Source organism: Nicotiana tomentosiformis, chromosome 6 (genome assembly GCF_000390325.3).
Source record: "Nicotiana tomentosiformis chromosome 6, ASM39032v3, whole genome shotgun sequence".
Taxonomy (NCBI): domain Eukaryota; kingdom Viridiplantae; phylum Streptophyta; class Magnoliopsida; order Solanales; family Solanaceae; genus Nicotiana; species Nicotiana tomentosiformis.
The window spans coordinates 138,597,922-138,618,776 of NC_090817.1; positions in this window are offsets into that span (position 1 = coordinate 138,597,922).

A 20,855-nucleotide genomic window follows, 5' to 3' on the forward strand; every position below is an offset into this window, starting at 1 on the left:
TGGCAACATTATTGGTGGAGGAGAATGAAAAAGGATATAGTTGCTTATGTAGCTCGGTGTCTGAATTGTCAGCAAGTTAAGTACGAGCATCAGAGACCTGGTGGTTTGCCTCAAAAGTTAGAAATTCCTGAGTGGAAGTGGGAGCGTATCACTATGGATTTTGTTGTTGGGCTCCCACGGACTCAGAAAAGTTGATGCAGTTTGGGTCATTGTGGACAGGTTGACTAAGTCAGCACATTTCATTCCAGTGGCAGTTACCTATTCTTCAGAGAGGTCAGCTGAAATTTACATTCGTGAGATTGTCCGCCTTCACGGTGTGCCCATATCTATTATTTCAGATCGAGGTACACAGTTTACCTCACACTTCTGGAGGAATGTACAACGTGAGTTAGGCACGCGGGTTGAGTTGAGTACAACATTTCATCCACAGACAGACAGACATTCAGAGCGCACCATTCAGATATTGGAAGATATGCTTCGCGCTTGTGTTATAGACTTTGGAGGTTCTTGGGATCAATTCTTGCCACTTGCGGAGTTTGCTTATAATAATAGCTATCGGTCGAGCATTCAGATAGATCCATATGAGGCATTATATGGAAGGCGATGCCGCTCGCCAGTTGGCTGGTTTGAACCGGGAGAGGCTCGGTTGTTGGGTACCAATTTGGTACAGGATGCCTTAGATAAGGTCAAGATTATATAGGAACGACTTCGCACAGCTAAGTCTAGGCAAAAGAGTTATGCCGACCATAAAGTTTGTGATATTGCATTCATGGTTGGAGAAAGAATATTTCTCCGGGTTTCACCTATGAAAGGTGTAATGAGGTTCGGGAAGAAGGGCAAGTTGAGCCCTAGGTATATCGGACCCTTTGAAATTCTTGAAAGGGTAGGTGAAGTAGCCTACAGGCTTGCATTACCACCTAGTTTATCAGCGGTTCATCCGGTGTTCCATGTGTCTATGCTTCAAAAATATCATGGTGATTTGTCCCATATGTTAGATTTCAGCTCAGTCCAACTGGACAAAGATTTGACTTACGAGGAGGAGCCGGTGGCTATTCTAGCCCGGCAGGTCCGACAGTTGAGGTCTAAGAGTTATCCTTCAGTTCGGGTGCAATGGAGAGGTCAACCGGTAGAGGCATCTACCTGGGAGTCCGAGTCGGACATGCGGAGTAAATATCCACACTTATTCACCAGCTCAGGTACTTTTTCTAACTCCGTTCGAGGACAAACGTTTGTTTTAGAGGTGGAGAATGTGATGACCCATAATGTCATCTTTAAATTTAACAAGTAAATTTGTATTCTAAGACCTCTAAAAGCATCATTTATCATTCCTCGACCTACGTGCATAGCCCGTACAATTTTCCGAAAAGTTTTTATGTGAAAATGGATTAAAATATGAAATAGAGCTTTAAAAACTCAACTGAGTTGACTTTGGTCAACATTTTGAGAAAATGGACCCGGATCAGTGTTTTGACAATTCTGGTAGGTCCGTATCGTGATTTGGGACTTGGGCGTATGCCCGAAATTGAATTCCGAGGTCCCTAGCTCGAGATATGGAATTTTGATGAAAAGTTAAAAGCTTGAAAGCTTAATGATTTTTAAGAAATTACTGATATTGGATTTATTGACCTCGGGTCCATATTTTGGTTCCGGTGCCCGGTGTAGGTCCACTATAATATTTATGACTTGTCTGCCGAATTTGGTGAGAATCGGAGTTGATTTGACTTGATTCTGATGTCCGGTTGTTAAAATATAAGTTTTAAAGTTTTCTTGGAAATTTCCTTTGATTTGGTGTCCGAATCGTAGTTCTTGGTGTTATTTTGGCAGTTTGATTGCATGAGCAAGTTCGTATGATGTTTTAGGACTTAGGTGCATGTTTGGTTTGGAGCCCCGAGGGCTCGGGTTGGTTTCGGGTGGTTAACGGATCATTTTTGGACTTAGGAAATCTGGTTTTCTGCAAACTTCAGGCTTCTGGTGTGTTCTTCTTCGCGTTCGCGAAGGTACTCTGCGAACGCGAAGAGCAAATTGGGGCTGGCACGTTTTGTGCTTCGCGTTCGCGACAGAGTGACCGCGTTCGTGAAGGCTTGAGGTTCAAAGCTTCGCGTTCGCGAAGGGAAAGAGGATGGCCAGGATTACTGCCTTCGCGTTCGCGAAGGCCAAGCTAGGCAAGCTTCGCGTTCGTGAAGTAGCCCTCGCATTCGCGAAGTGTAAAATGGGACAGCACAAATTTGTGTTTCGCGAACGCGAGGCACTGACTGCGTTCGCGAAGGGTAAAAGTCCTAGAAACATAACTTAAGTTCTAGAGAATGGGATTCGTCCCATTTTCAACCCTTTTCTATTTTTGAGCTCGGGTAAGGCGATTTTTGGGCGATTTTCACGGAAAAACATTGGGGTAAGTGTTCCTTATCCTATATTGATTATATTTCATGATTTCATACTCATTTATATCATGAATTCGTGAATTTATGGAAGAAAAATCAGATTTTTATAAAATCTTCCAAAAACAAAAATTTAAGATTTGAAGGTCCATTTGATATCGGAATTGGATAATTTTTGTATGGTTGGACTCGTCTTGGAATGGGTGTTCGGATTTCATAAGTTTTTTCAAGATTTGAGACGTGGGTCCCATTACCGAATATTTTAATAAATTTCGGATTTTTATCCGAAAAATTTGTAAATTCATATGGAATTAATTCCTATGATTCGTATTGAGTATATTGAATTGTTTTTGAATAGATTTGAAGCTTTTGGAGATAAATTTAAAAGGAAAAGTTGTGGTCGAGTAATTGATTGGAATTTGCAAAGCGAGGTAAGTGTCGTGGTTAACCTTGACTTGAGAGAATAGAACCCTTAAATTATTTGTTATGTGAAATGCATGTGAACGACGTATAGGCGAGGTGACGAGTGTCTATACGTTGTAAAATTAATTGTTTGCCTGCTTACTTAAAAAATCATAAATTGTTTAAATTATGAATTAATTGCTATAATAATTGTTTCTCTCCTGTTCTTTGTCAAATATTAATTCTTGAATTCATGCATTAATTGTTACATGCTATTTGAATTATGTGCCTTAATTATTATTTAACATTTAACATATTAAATATTAAACTGCATATTTTCTCTCTGATTTTCATAATAATTTGCTATTTGCCTTTGTTTGTTTCATAATTAAATCATAATTATTGTATGCTTGTTGTCTTATAATTTTATATTAATTGTTGCATTTATTGGGGAAGTTTCTTCTATAAGAATTGATAAATAAAAATGTTGGAGGAGCGGGTTGCACGCCGCAACATAATTAATTATAATGAATATATTGGAGGATCGGGTTGCACGCCGCAACAGACTTATTAAAAGTCCATATTGGAGGATCGGGTTGCACGCCGCAACATACTTATTAAAAAATCCATATTGGAGGATCGGGTTGCACGTCGCAACAGACTTATTAAAAAGTCCATATTGGAGAATCGGGTTGCACGCCACAACAGACTTATTAAAAGTCCATATTGGAGGATCGGGTTGCACGCCGCAACAGACTTATTTAAAAGTCGACATACATATTTATATATTGGGGGATCGAGTTGCACGCCGCAACAGACTTGTTTAAAATGAATATATTGTAGGAGCGGGTTGCACGCCGCAACAGAACTGAATGTGAATATATTGTGTGAGCAGGTTGCATGCTGCAACAGAACCGAATGTGAATATATTGTGAGAGCGGGTTGCACGCTGCAACAAAATTGAATGTGAATATATTGTGAGAGCGGGTTGCACGTGTAATGACCCAACTTGTCATTTTATGAATTTACGCCCCGTTCAGTGACTTAAGGTCTCAAGCAGCCTCGAAATATGTATTATGACCCGCGTGTGTGGTCGAGTTTGATTTACGGATGATTCGGAGAGATTTGGGACACTTAGTCCCTGAGATGGAAGCTTAAGCGTTAGGATTTTTATCGTAGTCAAAACTGTGTGAAGACAACTCCGCAACAGAGTTTTGTCGGTTCCGTTAGCTCCGTTGGGTAATTTTGGACTTAGGAGCGTGTCCGGACTGTGAATCTGAGGTTTATAGCCAATTTAGGCTTGAAATGGCGAAAGTCGATTTTTTGGGAAGTTTGACCGGGGGGTTGACTTTTTGATATCGGGGTCGGAATGCGATTTTGAGAATTGTAACAGCTCTGTTATGTTATTTGGGACTTGCCTGCAAAATTTGAAGTCATTCCAGATTGATTTGATATGTTTCGGCACAAGTTATAGAATTTGAAAGTTCAAAGTTCATAGATTTTGATTTGGGCTGCGATTCGTCGTTTTGATGTTGTTTGAGGTGATTTGAGAATTCGACTAAGTGTGTATGATGTTTTAGGACTTGTTGGTGAATTTGTTTGAGGTACCGGGGGCCTCAGGTGTGTTTCGGGGTGGTTTCGGATCATTTCAGGATGTTTCAGAATTGCTGTATCTGGTATCTGACTTCCTTCTTCGCGAACGCGAAGAGAGTCACGCGAACGCGAAGAAGAGTTTTGAGGCTGCTGGGATTTAGCCTTCGCGAACGCGAATGAGGTCTCGCGAACGTGAAGGTATGCCTGAAGAACCTACGCGAACACGAAGGTATGCTTGAAGAACCTATGCGAACGCGATGGGCCAGCCGCGAACGCGTAGAAGGAAGGAGGGGATTGGGCCTGGAGTCATCAGCCTTCGCGAATGCGAAGCTTCAATCGCGAACGCTAAGCATTAGGACCTGAGTGCATCGTGAATGTGTACTGCTTCACGAGAGCTTGAATGCGAACGCGATGATATGCATGGTAGGCCTTCGCGAACGCGATGCTGGTAACGCGAACGCAGAGAAGAAATTGAGGCAATGAGTTTTTGGCCTTCGCAAACGCAAAGCAATGGTCGCGAAAACGAAGAAGACCTATCTGGGCATAATTAAAAGTCCCAAAACGGGGGTTTGAGTTCATAACTCAAAATCTAATTTGGAGCTCGGTAGAAGGCGATTTTTGGAGAGATTCTTGCGTGGGTGTTTGGGGTAAGTGATTCTTATCCAGTTTTGATTAATTTCATGATTATGTCTTTGAATCCATCATTTTATTCGGATTTAATGGAGGAAAAATCAAGATTTTTGTAAAATCTTCCAAAAACAAAAATTTAAGATTTGGAAGTCGAGTTGTTATTGGAATTCGATAAAATTGGTATTGTTGAACTCGTATCGGAATGGGTATTCAGATTTCATGAAAATTATGTCGGGTTTCGAGAGGGGGGTCCCGCGTTGACTTTTTAGAATAATTTTTTAAGTCGACGTATTATTATCCGGAATTATTTCTGATGAATTTTAATGAAGTTATACAATTAATTTGGATAGATTTGAATGGCCTGGAGGTCAATTCAAGCAAGAAAGCAATTTTAGAATATCGGCATAACTTCAAAGAGGTAAGTGTCTTACTTAACCTCGAGTGGGGGAAATTCTCCTCAGGCATTGAGTTTTATGTGCAACTTGGGTAATTGAAAACCATGTACGCGAGGTGACGAGTACATACTTGGTTTATATGTGCAAATTTTATTGAGTTAAAGTTTTGAGCATATTGTGTAGTAAATTGGATAATTGTTGGCATATATTTAATCATCTACTTGTCGTGCCTAAACCCTTTTTGTTGACTCTGTTGTTATATGACAATGTGATGTGATTGTTATTTGATTATTTATGAAATTTCGTGAATTTGCTGGTTTGATAATTATTGGAATTTAATTTCATTTTGGATTTTTCCCTCTGCAAATAATTAATTAAATGATCTTAAGAAGAGGTGTTTATATAATTATTGAAAATTTGATTTTTTATGGAGACTTTGATGTATGTTGAGTAATTTCTATCTCTATTGATTGTTTATGGGTGTTGTACACATTGTGTGGAGCATTTGGCTATTTCCTGTGAAATTAATTGACTTGGTTGTAGCTTTGAAATTTGGTTGTGGCCATTGGGCAAATTGTGATATGAATTAATTTTTGTTATGTTGTTGTGATAATTTCCCGTGTAAATTGTTGTGTTGTGTGAGTTGTTATTTTGGGGAGATAAGGGTGGCATTTCACCGTTGATATTATGTGGTTATAAGGGTGGCATTTCACTGTTGTGTTTGTTGGCTATTGATATTTTCTGGGCGGAGTGATAAGGGGGGCTATAGGAGCGATAAGGGTGGCAATAGGAGCGATAAGGGTGGCTATTGATATTTTCTGGGCGGAGCGATAAGGGTGGCTATAGGAGCGATAAGAGTGGAAATATGAGCGATAAGGGTGGCTATTGTCAGGGACGATATATGATGATGTGGGGTTGTGGTGTTGACAATTTTCATGTGATGTTGTGATTTTTTTGTGTTTATTTTTATACCTTGTGCAACTTGTCTTGTTGTTAGTAAATTGATAATAGTCTGATTTATGTTGAAATTGGGAGCTTGTGGCTATTGTCAGATGGTTTATAAAATAAAATGTGGGCACGAGGTGCCGTGAATTGTTATATGAAATGGGGATATTGGCACGTGAATTGTCCGTGCAGTTGTGATATAAAATTTGGGCACGAGGTGCTGTGATGAAATGATAATGATATTTGGCACGTGAATTGTCCATGCAGTTGTGATATGAAATGAGGGCACAAGGTGCTGTGAAAATATGAAAATGGGCTAAGACCCATGTTTACGAAAAATATGAAAATGGGCTGAGACCCGTATTTTGATAATTTTGAAATGAGGTGTCACATGGTGACTTTTTAAATGAAAGAATTATATTCAAAATATTTATTTGGAAGGATTTTTATTTAGAAAGTATTATATAAAAGAATTGTATTTTGAAAGATATTTATTTGAGGAAATTATATTTGAAAAGATTTATTGAAAGAATTATATTTGAAAAATAATTATTTGAGAAAATTATATTTGAAAGAGAGTTATCTGGAAGAACTATATGAAAGACATTTATTTGAAGGGCTTGATTTAATTGGGTGTAATTGTGTTTATTAATTGTTGAGTGATATTAATGGTATTCTTGTTGTCTGTTGTGCATATCACTGGTTGTTTTATCCTGCCTTTATTATTATTTGTTTCCTATTATTTTGTTTATTATATTGCACAGGTTATTAGACTAGTGAGTGTCTTGACCGTACCTCGTCTCTACTCCATTGAGGTTAGTCTTGATACTTACTGGGCACCGCTGTAGTGTGCTCACTCTACACTTCTGAACATTTTGTGCAGAGCTAGGTATTGAAGATAATAGACTTGGGCAGAGTTAAAGTGGGATCGTAAGGATTCAAGGTAGAGCTGCTTAGTCGTCGCAGTCCCTTGGAGTTCTTTCATTTCATTGTACTGTTAACTTGTAATCAAACAGTATTGTATATTCGGTTCTCGTGATCATTCTATGTATTCAGTTAGAGTTCATGACTCAGTACTACCAGTCTTGGGAGGTTGTATATTCATATTTGTTCCGCTGTCAGTTTTGATTATTTTTTTTTTTTAAAAAGGCTTCAAAAGGTAATTTAAATCGACTTACCTAGTCTTAGAGACTAGGTGCCATCACGACGCCTGTGGTGGGATTTTGGGTCGTGACAGCACGCTGCAACAAAATTGATGGAAATGATAATTGGTTATGACTGCTGAGTTGGCTTAAATTATTATAAATGAGTTACCTGATTTATTTCTACTATTTGTTGTTGTTACTAATATTGCGTACAGGTAATGTAAGTGACCCGCCTTAGCCTCGTCACTACTTCGTTGAGGTTAGGCTCAGCACTTACCAGTATATGGGGTCAGTTGTACTGATACTACACTCTGCACTTCTTGTGCAGATTTCAGAGTTGGTCCCAACGGCGTACCATAGATTTGCTCGGATTTCAGCTACCAGAGGAGACTTGAGGTATAACTGCATGGCGTCCGCAGTTCTGAAGTCCCAATCTATTTTACTTTAGTTGTGTGTTTATTTCCAGACAGCTTTATTTTATTCAAACCTTTATTTGTATTTATTCTAGAAGCTCGTGCACTTGTGACACCAATTCTGGGATGGTATTTAGACACCGTTGCATTTATGGATTATTTCACTATATTTCAAACTTTGCTTCCGCTTTTGTTTCCTTGATTATTAATAATGTAAAGATTGTTTAAAAATTGGTTAATATTATTCTAACATTGGCTTGCCTAGCAAGTGAAATGTTAGGCGCCATCACGGTCCGAAGGTGGGAATTTTGGTTCGTGACATATCAGGAGAGAGAGGATAGACGAGGCCATGAGAGAGTTCATGCGAGGTCAGGAGAGAGAGGACAGGGAGGCGAGGAGGCCTCGTAGGCTAGAGAGATCTATTGGTCCTTATTTAGGAGGCAGGGTACGACATGGTAGAGGTTTTGTGGGTCAGCCAGTTTAGTTTGCACTTCCAGCTTCGCACGGTGTTTCAGGTACTCATGGGTCTCAGGGTACTCGTACTATGCAGTTTTCACAACCACGTCAGTAGAGAGGTTGCTTTGAGTGTGGAGATACCAGCCACATGGTGAGAGATTGTCTCAGACTCCGGACATATGTGTCACAACGGTGTATTCAGGCGAGTAGAGGGCGCCCAAGAGGGGGAGGCCTGACCCGTTGATGTGTTTCATATAATAGGCTGTCACAACCCAAAATCTCACCTGTCATGCTGGCGCATAAATCAATACTAGGCAAGTCGACAATCTCAATAAACTACCATATCGTTTAAAATTTGAAAACGTAATAATTAAATTCAGCGGATAAAATCTCATAAATACAAATATAACACTCCCAAAATCCGGTGTCACTGAGTACGTGAGCATCTAATATGAATACAATGTCTGACTGATAAAAACCACTGTCATAAAGTACAGAATAGTACAATAACTGAAGAAAAGAGAGACAAGGTCAGCGGACGCCAAGCAACTACCTTGATAGTCTCCAACTGATAGTACTCTGAAATCTAGCAGTCTCCGTGTCCGAAAGAACCTGGATCTGCACACGAGGTACAGAGTGTAGTATGAGTACAACTAACTCAATAAGTAACAAGACTAACCCACCTATTTTAAAACAATTAATTTAATAGCAACACGACCCCATGGGTCCCAAAATATCGGCACATAACCTAAACATGATCTTTAATAAGAGCCTCACCTCAATTTCTCTAACAAGTGGGAAATGTTCAGATAATAACATGATTCTTTAATTTTTACAACTTCATAGAATTTATTCAAGTTACACTTTCAATGGCGCACGTCCACACGCTCGTCAACTATCGTGTGCGTCACCTCCAAACAATTCATATAACACCCATTCGGGGATTCATACCCCTAGAACCAAGTTTAAAAGTGTTACTTACCTCGAACAGTGTAATTCTCACTCCGCTATGCCCTTGTCTCAAGCATTGGTCTCCGAAAGCCTCGTATCCAGTCACAATTAATTCGTTTCAGTCAACACGATTTATAGGAATTAATTCCATAAGAAAATACTAATTTTCCAATTAAATCCGAAAATTAACTCAAAAATTGCATGTGGGGCCCACATCTCGGAACCAAACAAAAGTTAAAAAATCCGAAAACCATTCAACCACGAGTCTAACCATACTAATTTTACCAAAATCCGACCTCAACTCGACCCTCAAAGCTTCAAATTAAACCAAGAGGGTTTTCTAAATTTTCCAACTTAATTCACCCATTAAATGTTAAAAACAACCATGGATTCGGGTAATTTAACTAATATTGAGTTAAGAACACTTACCCCATTGTTTTCTCTGAAAATCTCCCAAAAATTGCCTCTATCCGAGCTCCAAATCGGTAAAAATGGAATTCGTCCCATTTTCAGATCTTAAACATTCTAACCATGTTCGCATTTGCGGACAAAAACTTCGCATTTGTGGATGAACAATACCTCCCATGAATAGTGTTCGTAATTGCGATAAATTGTTCGCAATTGCGAGTGAACAGTGTTTTTGCAATTGCGATAAATGGTTCACAATTGCGAATGAACAGTGTTTTCGCAATTGCAATAAATGGTTCGCAATTGCGAATGAACAATGTTTTCGCAATTGCGATAAATGGTTCACAATTGCGAATGAACAGTACCTCACCAGAAACCAGCAAACTCAAACTTCTCCGAAATGATCCGAAACCACCCTGAAACTCATCCGGAACCTCCCGGACACAAACCATATATGAATTTCATTCATAAAACATTCTACGAACCTGCTCGCTAACTCAAAACACTGAAAAGAGGTAATCTTGACCTGATATTGACCATGGTCAAACTCCCAAATTTCTTAACTTTACTAGTCTTTCAACCAATGATCCAAAAATTCAACTAAGCCCCTCGGGACCCGTCAATTCATACCAACAAGTCCTAAAACATCATACGAACTTAGTCGAAACTTCAAATTAAATCAAACAATGCTAGAACCACGAATCATATCCCAATTCAAGCTTAATGAAACTAAGAAATTCCAACTTCTACATTAAATGCCGAAACCTATCAAATCACATCCGATTGACCTCAAATTTTGCACAAAAGTCATAAATGACATAACAGAGTTATGAAAATTTTCAGAACTAGATTTCGACCCCGATATCAAAAAGTCAACTCCCTGGTCAAATTTCCCAAAAATTCAAAACTCTATACAGAGCTATTGGAATCATCAAAACTCCATTTCGGGGGTCGTTTTCATATAATTCACCATCCGGTCAATTATTTCAACTTAAGCTTCCAAAACAAGAATTGTTCTTTCAATTAAATCCTGAATCATCTGAAAAACCAAACTTGACCACCCTCGCAAGTCATAATAAACATTTCAAAGCTGCTCGAGACCTTATGTCACGACCCAAAATCCAACTAGTCGTGATGGCACCTAACCCAACCCGCTAGGTAAGCCAATTATCAACTATCCAATTCCAATAACAATTATTGAAGCAATTTAAGTAAAGAAAAAAAATCTTAATCTTATACATTCCCCATGAACTGGTAGTATAAATCATGAGCTTCTAAGAATAGAGTTTAAAAAGCTGGTATGAAGCAATATATCATTTGTCTAAAAAGTACATAAACAAAGTTTTATGAATCTAAGGCTGCCATGAACAAGAGGCAGCTACAACCGGAACACATGTACATCTTCTGATCCAGCTCCCAACGAACACAGCAACATCAACAACCAACATCTGCACGCAAGGTGCAGAAGTGTAGTATGAGTACCGACCCCATGTACTCAATAAGTAACAAACTTAACCTTAGGTCAAAAGTAGGGACGAGCTTGTACCAAGGTCGGGTCCACCACCAATAACCAACAATAGTTCATAACAACATAAAGCAAGTAATAAAAGAAGTAACTCAGTGAAAACCCAAATCATTTACGGAAGTTGCCAAAATATGAATAAGTTTGAAAACAGTAATTTTTCCCAAAAATCCTTTCAATAATAAATAATATGTCTCATTTTCTTTCCAGATAACCCGTGAAAAATGCATCACTATGCCCATATGCCAAAATGTGTGAGAAGTCATAAATGACGTGATACCGTACAATATGAGGAAAATGCATCTCTTTGCTTGTATGTCAAATGTTCATGTCAATGCGATGCAACTCAGTGAAAAAACCATATGTATACTCTCAGAGTATCATTTCACTCAGTCCTCCCAATCACTCAGTCCTCCCAGTCACTCAGTCCTCCCAATCGCTCGGCACTTGGCACTCGCACTCAGTAGGTATCTGCGCTTACTGGGGGTGTGTACAGACTCCGAAGGGGCTCCTTCAGCCCAAGTGCTATAATCTGCACGGACAACTCACGTGCTGCACGAATAACTCATGTGCTATAGTATCAATATCTGTATTCGCACGGACAACTCATGTGCTATAATAAAGCCTATAAGGCCTGCTGTAGGCGGGCAGCCCCGATCCACATAATAATAAAGTATATAAAGCCAATATGGCCTTCTACAGCGTGCACCCCGATCCCATAATTATCCTTACAATCAGGCCCTCGGCCTTACTCAGTCATCAATCTCTCTAGCCTCTCGGGCTCACAATGTCATGAAACTTGTCCAAAATGATGATATGATACATCAATAGATAACAATAGAGACTGAGATATGATAGGCAATGAAATGAATATGATTGAGTATGAAATTTCAATTTAAACAAATAATTCACATCAATATGACCTCTTTGGGTCTCAATAATACTGGCACATAGCCTCAACATGATTTTTAATATGATTCTCAGCTCAATTTCTTTAACACATAAAACTGTATGGAAAATGCCAAGATTATTTGACTACAGAAATCCACAAAAATAATTACGTCACAATTTCTATGGTGCACGCCTGCACGCCCGTCACCTAGCATGTGCGTCACCTCCAAACAATTCACATAATACGTATATTGAGGGTTCATACCCTTACAATTTATAATTTTATATTAATTGTTGCATTTATGCTCCAGAAATCCCATTATGCACGTATCAACTTCTGAATGGCTCGAATCTAGCCACAATTAATTCGATTCAGTCAATACCAATTATTGTAATTAATTCCATAAGAAAATACTAATTTTCCAATAAAAACCCTAAATTAACTCAAAAATCGCCCGTGGGGCCCACGTCTCGGAACCTGACAAAAGTTACAAATTATGAATGCCCATTCAACCACGAGTCCAACCATACCAATTTTATCAAATTCTGACATCAACTCGACCCTCAAATCTTCAAATTAAAGTCTATGAAATTTTCTACTATTTTCAACCCAAAACACTAATATGTTGATAAAAACAATAATAAATTCGTATAATTTAACCAAAACCGAGTTAGAATCACTTACCACAATCCATATGGTGAAAAGCGCCATAGCTCCAAATGTGTTAAAATGGCCGAAACCTCAAAATATAGTTTCTGTCCAGGCATTTACTCTTCGCGATTGCGGAAAATGCTTCACGATCGTGAAGCACAAAAATTTCCAGCCCAAAATTTGCCCTTCGCGATCGCGGAAAACCACTCGCGATCGCGAAGAACAAACTCCCCAACTCTTCCAGGCAGCCTCTAGTATAATGGTCATAACTTTTTGTACAAAACTCTAAATGACAAATGATTGACTATCTGAAAACTAGACATCAAGGGCTACAACTTACATTTTTGGATCATCTCCAAATTCCTTATAGATTGCTAGATATAAGCTTCCAAAATTGGATCAGTGCAACAGAGATTTTGTTCTACGCGATCGCGAAAGAGATTCCGCGATCGCGATTAACAAGGCCCTAAGCCGCTGTTTGCTCTTCGCGAACGCGACCAAATGTTCGCGGTCGCGATGCACACCTCTATAGACAGAAACCAACAATTAAAAATGGAATGGTCTGAAACCACCCCGAAACTTACCCGAGCCCATCGGGACCTCAACCAAATATACCAACAAGTCCTAAAACATCATACGAACTTAGTCAAAGCCTTAAATCATATCAAACAATGCTAAAACCATGAATCATGCTCATATTCAAGCTTAATGAAACTAAGAAATTCCAACTTCTACATTCGATGCCGAAACCTATCGAATCACTATTCCATATTACCACGTACGTACCCGGGGGTGATCCCGTGCCACCCCATTCTATATAGGCCTGACAACATAACACAATTGAAGATCATTACTTTAACCTTAGTCCTTAAAACCCTTGGAATTCAATTCCCAACATTCTGAATTTCTTAGAAGACCCGAATCTCACATTTACACACTGTATAAGTATGAAAAAGCTGCATCGAGCCATAACCATAACCGCGGATACAATCACATAACATACTACACCACTTGAAAGCTCGTAGCACCATTTCCAATCACAGTAACTACTCCAAAACCAACCAGGTACTGATATTAAACCCTATATCAAACAAAACCTCATTCCAAAACCTCCGTACACTGCTGATAATGAAAGAAACATGCGGAAATCTCATGAGCCCTTATCAGATCAACAAGTCATGGAGCTATCTCACCCCAACTATAACCATAATCACTTTCTAAGCCGACTTTCAATATTATACTCCCAAATATACCGTAATCAAACTTGATAGTACCCATTCTAGGTCCAATGACCTTATATTATTAAACACAACTCTCCCACATACATGCCACATCAATATAACTCCAGCCACAACTGCACAATCCGTGTACCCAAATATGGGAGATGTCTCAAGGAAGATAACCATATTGCAAGTTCAACAAGCACCACCACAACCACAATGTTACAACCAACTCCTCAAATTTCGTGAAGAGGATAACCGTAGGTGAATGTGCACAATTGTAGAGGAAGGAAATTATGAATCAGATAAATTATCACAGAAATAAAATTCCCATACACGGCACAGACAACTCACATGCCAATAATATAAATCGCCTGGTATGGTCACAGGCCTCCAGTCCCTGCATATCATACCAGAGCAATTAAACAAGTACACTTGTATATGATAATGAAATAAGATTCTCCTGCTCCTGGATTGGTATAAATAACACGCCATATTGTAAGCATGTGCAAAGTCTGCTATCACACTTCAAATCGGCAATTTAACGCAGAAATAGTAACTACCCCATTTATTCAGGGAATTAGCCTCTTTGTAACCTCAAGTGTAGCCCTGATAGTTCTCAATAAAGGTAAGAACACGAGAAACATTATAACTTTATGCTTAACAGTCAACTCTAGGCATATCATAGCCTAAGCATTCTTTCGAGTATAAATACTTGCCCCAATGCCCGCACATTGGCTCAAACCTCACATATATGCACACTTATAGCGCGTAGCTATCACAAATAATTAACACAACTAGTGCCTCCACTGAGTTAAAATAGAATACTCACCTCAAATAGGCCTCAACCCGAAATAATATACTTCTGAGAACTCCCAGTCTCCAAATTCATCGAACACATGAATCACCGTAACTGATCCCAACTCCAATACTAGAATGACTAACACATCTTCCATTCACGATAATCCTATGAGGAATACTTTCATAATTCTTCCGTGCCACATAGCAATAATTTGAATATTAGCAGTCTATCAACTAGGTGAGTACTGCAATACCGATGAACGTCCGTAAGTCAAAACACAACGCGCCTTCTGAAATGCACACCATTCTTAGGAATTACCGAGCAGCTATAACATTCATCAAAATATTTGAAACTAACCATGCTGTCCAACATTCGTTATCTTCTCTTCAAGACTGAACTGTCGCCTTGTATATGTAAATCCTAATCCCGCATAACACAACACATCTATTATGCCATCAGGTGACAAGCACAAGAATCCCATTATCAACTCTGAGTCACCAGCAAATTACATACCCGGTTAGTTAGAAACCTTCCTCTTGCTTCCTTCCAGGAGGAAATCACAATACACAATACGTTTCCCACAACAGTAGAAAATATCCGGTTCAAACCATGGTAGAAACCATCAAGAACATTTTGAAATCCATCTGCACATAACCAAGCAATTAGAACTAAATTCCTCTAACTCGACCAAACCATGTAGGTCCCCAACACCCAAGAATATTGCCACCAAAACATCTGTAGAGCCCCACCACATCATAATTACCCCTATAAATACCACAACTGAAACACCCACTCTGAAAATACCTTATTTGAGTCTAAGGCCGTTTCATTCACCTTCCTGATACCGAAATATAAAATCTATAATGATATAAAAAAATGCCACAAGTCTTGACACCATCCAACTTAAATCTCAGATTTTTAGCCATAAACAAATCCGCCAAAAATTCTCAATTGTTACATATTAATCTTGAATCCATTAGAACTTTCTCGAGAGTCACCCCCTTTGTTCAAATCCAAATTACACCGCCCAAATGGGCCAAAAGAACGTGCCCTATTAGCACAACAACACTCAAAAAAGTAACTCTACTTTAATACCACCTATCAAATTCATACTCCGTGCGCACTACATCATTTAAAAATAATAACTCACTCATCCCACTATTTTTATATACTCATAAAGCGTAATATAACCCATATTTAGAAATTTTCTTACTCGAGTCATTCTCGAACTCTACCTCTGCAAGTCATCACTGATTCCCAAGTATACTTCAGACCAAAACAAAAATAAAATTGACACATAACCATGAATTGAATTATAAATAGCAGGCTCCCCCACTTGGCTCAAAGCCATTGATTAAAACACTCGATAACTCACAATACACATACTCTATTACTGCCTTAATACCGCAGTCAGTTCAACGAAAATTCTTCTCAGACCCATGCAACACCAACCATAAAATACCTCAATCATCCGCTAATCTCGCATTCATTCCTTTGACAGTCAAGTCAACTTTCTCAACTAGATTCAAATTCAAATCTCAACACATATAACCTGCTAGTAGGAAAGAAACTCTCCAATCAACATTATAAGAAACACACCTACATAGATTACTTTGCAGGAGATAACCCACCTACTTAGCCTCAAATTGGCATCTTGTTATACCCTTTCGCATCCATAATTACTACGCAATCACGTAATCTTCCTGAGTCCAAACTCATTAACAAGACATGAAAATCTAATTCTCTCCACAATTAAACTACATGACAGATCCTTCAACACACTCACAATTCGAGATTGTACTTCACATCGAACGGATATCAAGCACCTAATGGCCTTCTTTACATTCCAAGGAAACACTTTTCGTCACATTCACATCGTCTTAACACATCCCGCAGTTACATCATACTCATTACAAAGCCATTTCACCGCTCATCGAGCCACAAATTCCACTCGTAGGGACATTACCAGACATATGAGTCCAAATGTACAAGTTACAACTGAAGCTACCGAGCTTAAGCTACGGTTCAACCATGGCCTCAAGTCCTCCAGAATGGCCCATCACCAAAACACAAAATACACATTTCGAACCTCGTTCATGAAACCACAAGCCGGCAATACACATCTGATACCGAGCGCTCATATGCGCACACGAATGTATGGAAGGAATTCAAAGAGTTATGTCTCAAGCTGAATCAATTTCGCACGATAAGGAGAGAAAGATGGGAAATTATCCTAAATGCCATGTAGCCTCTCGATGATAAGTATGGACGTCATCATACCGATCCGCAATACTCTACTAGATACTTGCTCATGACTTGTAGAACCTATGAACCTAGAGCTACGATACCACCTTGTCACGACCCAAAATCCAACTAGTCGTGATGGCACCTAACCCAATCCGCTAGGTAAGCCAATTATCAACTACCCAATTCCAATAATAATTATTAAAGCAATTTAAGTAAAGAAAAAAAAATCTTAATCTTATACATTCCCCATGAACTGGTAGTACAAATCATGAGCTTCTAAGAATAGAGTATACAAAGCTGGTATGAAGTAATACATCATATGTCTGAAAAGTACATAAACAAAGTTTTATGAATCTAAGGCTACCATGAACAAGAGGCAGCTACAACCGGAATGCAGGTACATCTTCCGATCTAGCTCCCAACGAACACAACAACATCATCAGCCAACACCTGCACGTAAGGTGCAGAAGTGTAGTATGAGTACAACCGACCCCATGTACTCAATAAGTAATAAACCTAACCTTAGGTTGAAAGTAGTGACGAGCTTGTACCAAGGTCGGTCCACCACCAATAACCAACAACAGTTCATAACAACATAAAACAAGTAACAAAAGAAGTAACTCAGAGATAAAATGCTCAGCTTAATCATGGTTTCTGAAAATAGTTCCGCCTTCCAAGTACATCAGTGAAAATCCAAATCGTTTATCGAAGTTGCCAAAATATGAATAAGTTTGAAAACAATAATTTTTTCCAAAAATCCTTTCAATAATAAATAATATGTCTCATTTTCTTTCCAGATAACCAGTGAAAAATGCATCACTATGCCCATATGCCAAAATGTGTGAGAAATCATGAATGACGTGATACCGTACAACATGAGGAAAATGCATCTCTATGCCTGTATGTCAAATGTGCATGTCAATGCAATGCAACTCAGTGATAAAACCATATGCATACTCTCAGAGTATCATTTCGCTCAGTCCTCCCAGTCACTCAGTCCTCACATCCACTCAGTCCTTCCAGTCACTCAGTCCTCACAGTCACTCAGTCCTCCCAATCGCTCGGCACTCGGCACTCGCACTCAATAGGTACCTACACTCACTGGGGGGGGGGTGTACAGCTCCGGAGGGGCTCCTTCAGCCCAAGTGCTATAATCTGCACAGACAACTCACGTGCTCCATGGACACCTCACGTGCTCCATGGACACCTCACGTGCTATAGTATCAATATCAGTATCCGCATGGACAACTCATGTGCTATAATAAAGTTTATAAGGCCTGCTGCAGGCGGGCAGCCCCGATCCACATAATAATAAAGTATATAAAACCAATATGGCCTACTACAACGTGCAGCCCGATCCCATAATTATCCTTACAATCAGGCCCTCGACCTCACTGAGTCATCAATCTCTCCAGTCTCTCGGGCTCACAATGTCATGAAACTAGCCCAAAATGATGATATGATGCATCAATAGACAACAATAGAAACTGAGATATGATATGCAATGAAATGAATAGGACTGAGTATGAAATTTCAATTTAAACAAATAATTCACAACAATATGACCTCTTTGGGTCTCAATAATACTGGCACATAGCCTCAACATGATTTTTAATATGATTCTCAACTCAATTTCTTTAACACATAAAACTGCATGGAAAATGCCAAGATTATTTGACTACAGAATTCCAAGGAAACAATTATGCCATAATTTCTATGGTGCATGCCTACACGCCCGTCACCTAGCATGTGCATCACCTTAAAACAATTCACATAATATGTATATTCAGAGTTCATACCCTCACCTCCAAGATTAGAAGAGTTACTTATCTCGAACAAGATGAATCCAATGTCGAGCAAGCTAAACAATGCTCCAGAAATCCCATTCTACACGTATCAACTTCTGAACGGCTTGAATCTAGCCACAATTAATTCGTTCAGTCAATACCAATTATTGTAATTAATTCCATAAGAAAATACTAATTATCCAATAAAAATCCAAAATTAACTCAAAACTCGCATGTCTCGAAACCCGACAAAAGTTACGAAATATGAGCCCATTCAACCACGAGTCCAACCATACCAATTTTATCAAATTCCGACATCAACTCGACCCTCAAATCTTCAAATTAAAGTCTATGAAATTTTCTATTATTTTCAACCCAAAACACTAATATATTGATAAAAACAATAATAGATTCGTATAATTTAAACAAAACCGAGTTAGGATCACTTACCCCAATCCATATGGTGAAAATCGCCTAAACATCGCTTTAATCCGAGCTCCATAGCTCCAAATATGTTAAAATGGCCGAAACCTCAAAATATAACTTATGTGCAGGCATTTACTCTTCGCGATCGCGGAAAATGCTTTGCGATCGTGAAGCACAAAAATTTCCAGCCCAAAATTTGCCCTTCGCGATTGCGAAAAACCACTCGCGATCGCAAAGAACAAACTCCCCAACTCTTCCAGATAACCTCTAGTATAATGTTCATAAATTTTTGTACAAAACTACAAATGACAAATTGTTTAACTTTCTGAAAACTAGACATCAAGGGCTACAATTTTATTTTTGGATCATCTCCAAATTCCTTATAGATTGCGAGATATAAGCTTCCAAAATCGGGTCAGTGCAACAGAGATTTTGTTCTATGCGATCGCGATTCACAAAGCCCCAAACTGCTGTTTGCTCTTCGCGAACGCGACCAAATGTTCGCGATCGCGATGCACACCTCTGTAGATAGAAACCAACAATTAAAAATGGCTTAGAAATGGCCCGAAACCACCCCGAAACTCACCCGAGCCTCTCAGGACCTCAACCAAATATACCAACAAGTCCTAAAATATTATACGAACTTAGGCGAAGCCTCAAATCACATCAAACAATGCTAAAACCATGAATCGTGCCCCAATTTAAGCTTAATAAAACTAAGAAATTCCAACTTCTACATTCGATACCGAAACCTATCGAATCAAGTCCGATTAACCTCAAATTTTGCATACAAGTCATAAATGACATAACAGACCTATTCTAATTTGCAGAATCTGATTCCGACCCCGATATCAAAAAGTCAACTCCGCGGTCAAACTTCCAAACTTAACTTTCTATTTTACCCATTTCAAGCCTAATTTAGCTACGGGCTTCCAAATAATTTTTCGTACATGCTCCTAAGTCCAAAATCACCATACAGAGCTATTAGAATCATCAGAATTCGAATCCGAGGTCGCTTACACATAGATCAACATCCGGTCAACTTTTCCAACTTAAGCTTTCCATTTAAGAGACTAAGTGTCTTATTTCACTCTAAATTCTCTCTGGACCCGAACTAACTATCCTGATAAGTCATACAACAACTATAAAGCACAAACGGAGCAGTAAATAAGGGAACAAGGCTGTAATACTCAAAACGACCGGCCGGGTCGTTACACCTTAAGTCACCGAATGGAACGCTAATTCTGAAAATGACAAGTCGGGTCATTACATTCTCCTCCAGTTAAACATACGTTCGGCCTCGAATGTGCCAAGTGTTATTCCTAAACCTTCAAATCACTATTTCACCTTATCACGCACGTACCGGGGGGTGATCCCACGTCACCCTATTTCATATAGGCCTGACGACACCACATAAATTACTAATTTAGCAGTAGCCCATAAATCTTGGAATCCAATTTTCAACATCCAAAAATTTCTTTTCACGACCCGAATCTCATATCTACACTCTGTATGAGTTTTAACAAGCTGTATTAAGCCTTAGCCATAACTCCAGATGTAGTCACATGATATACCACACAACCCACATACTCGCA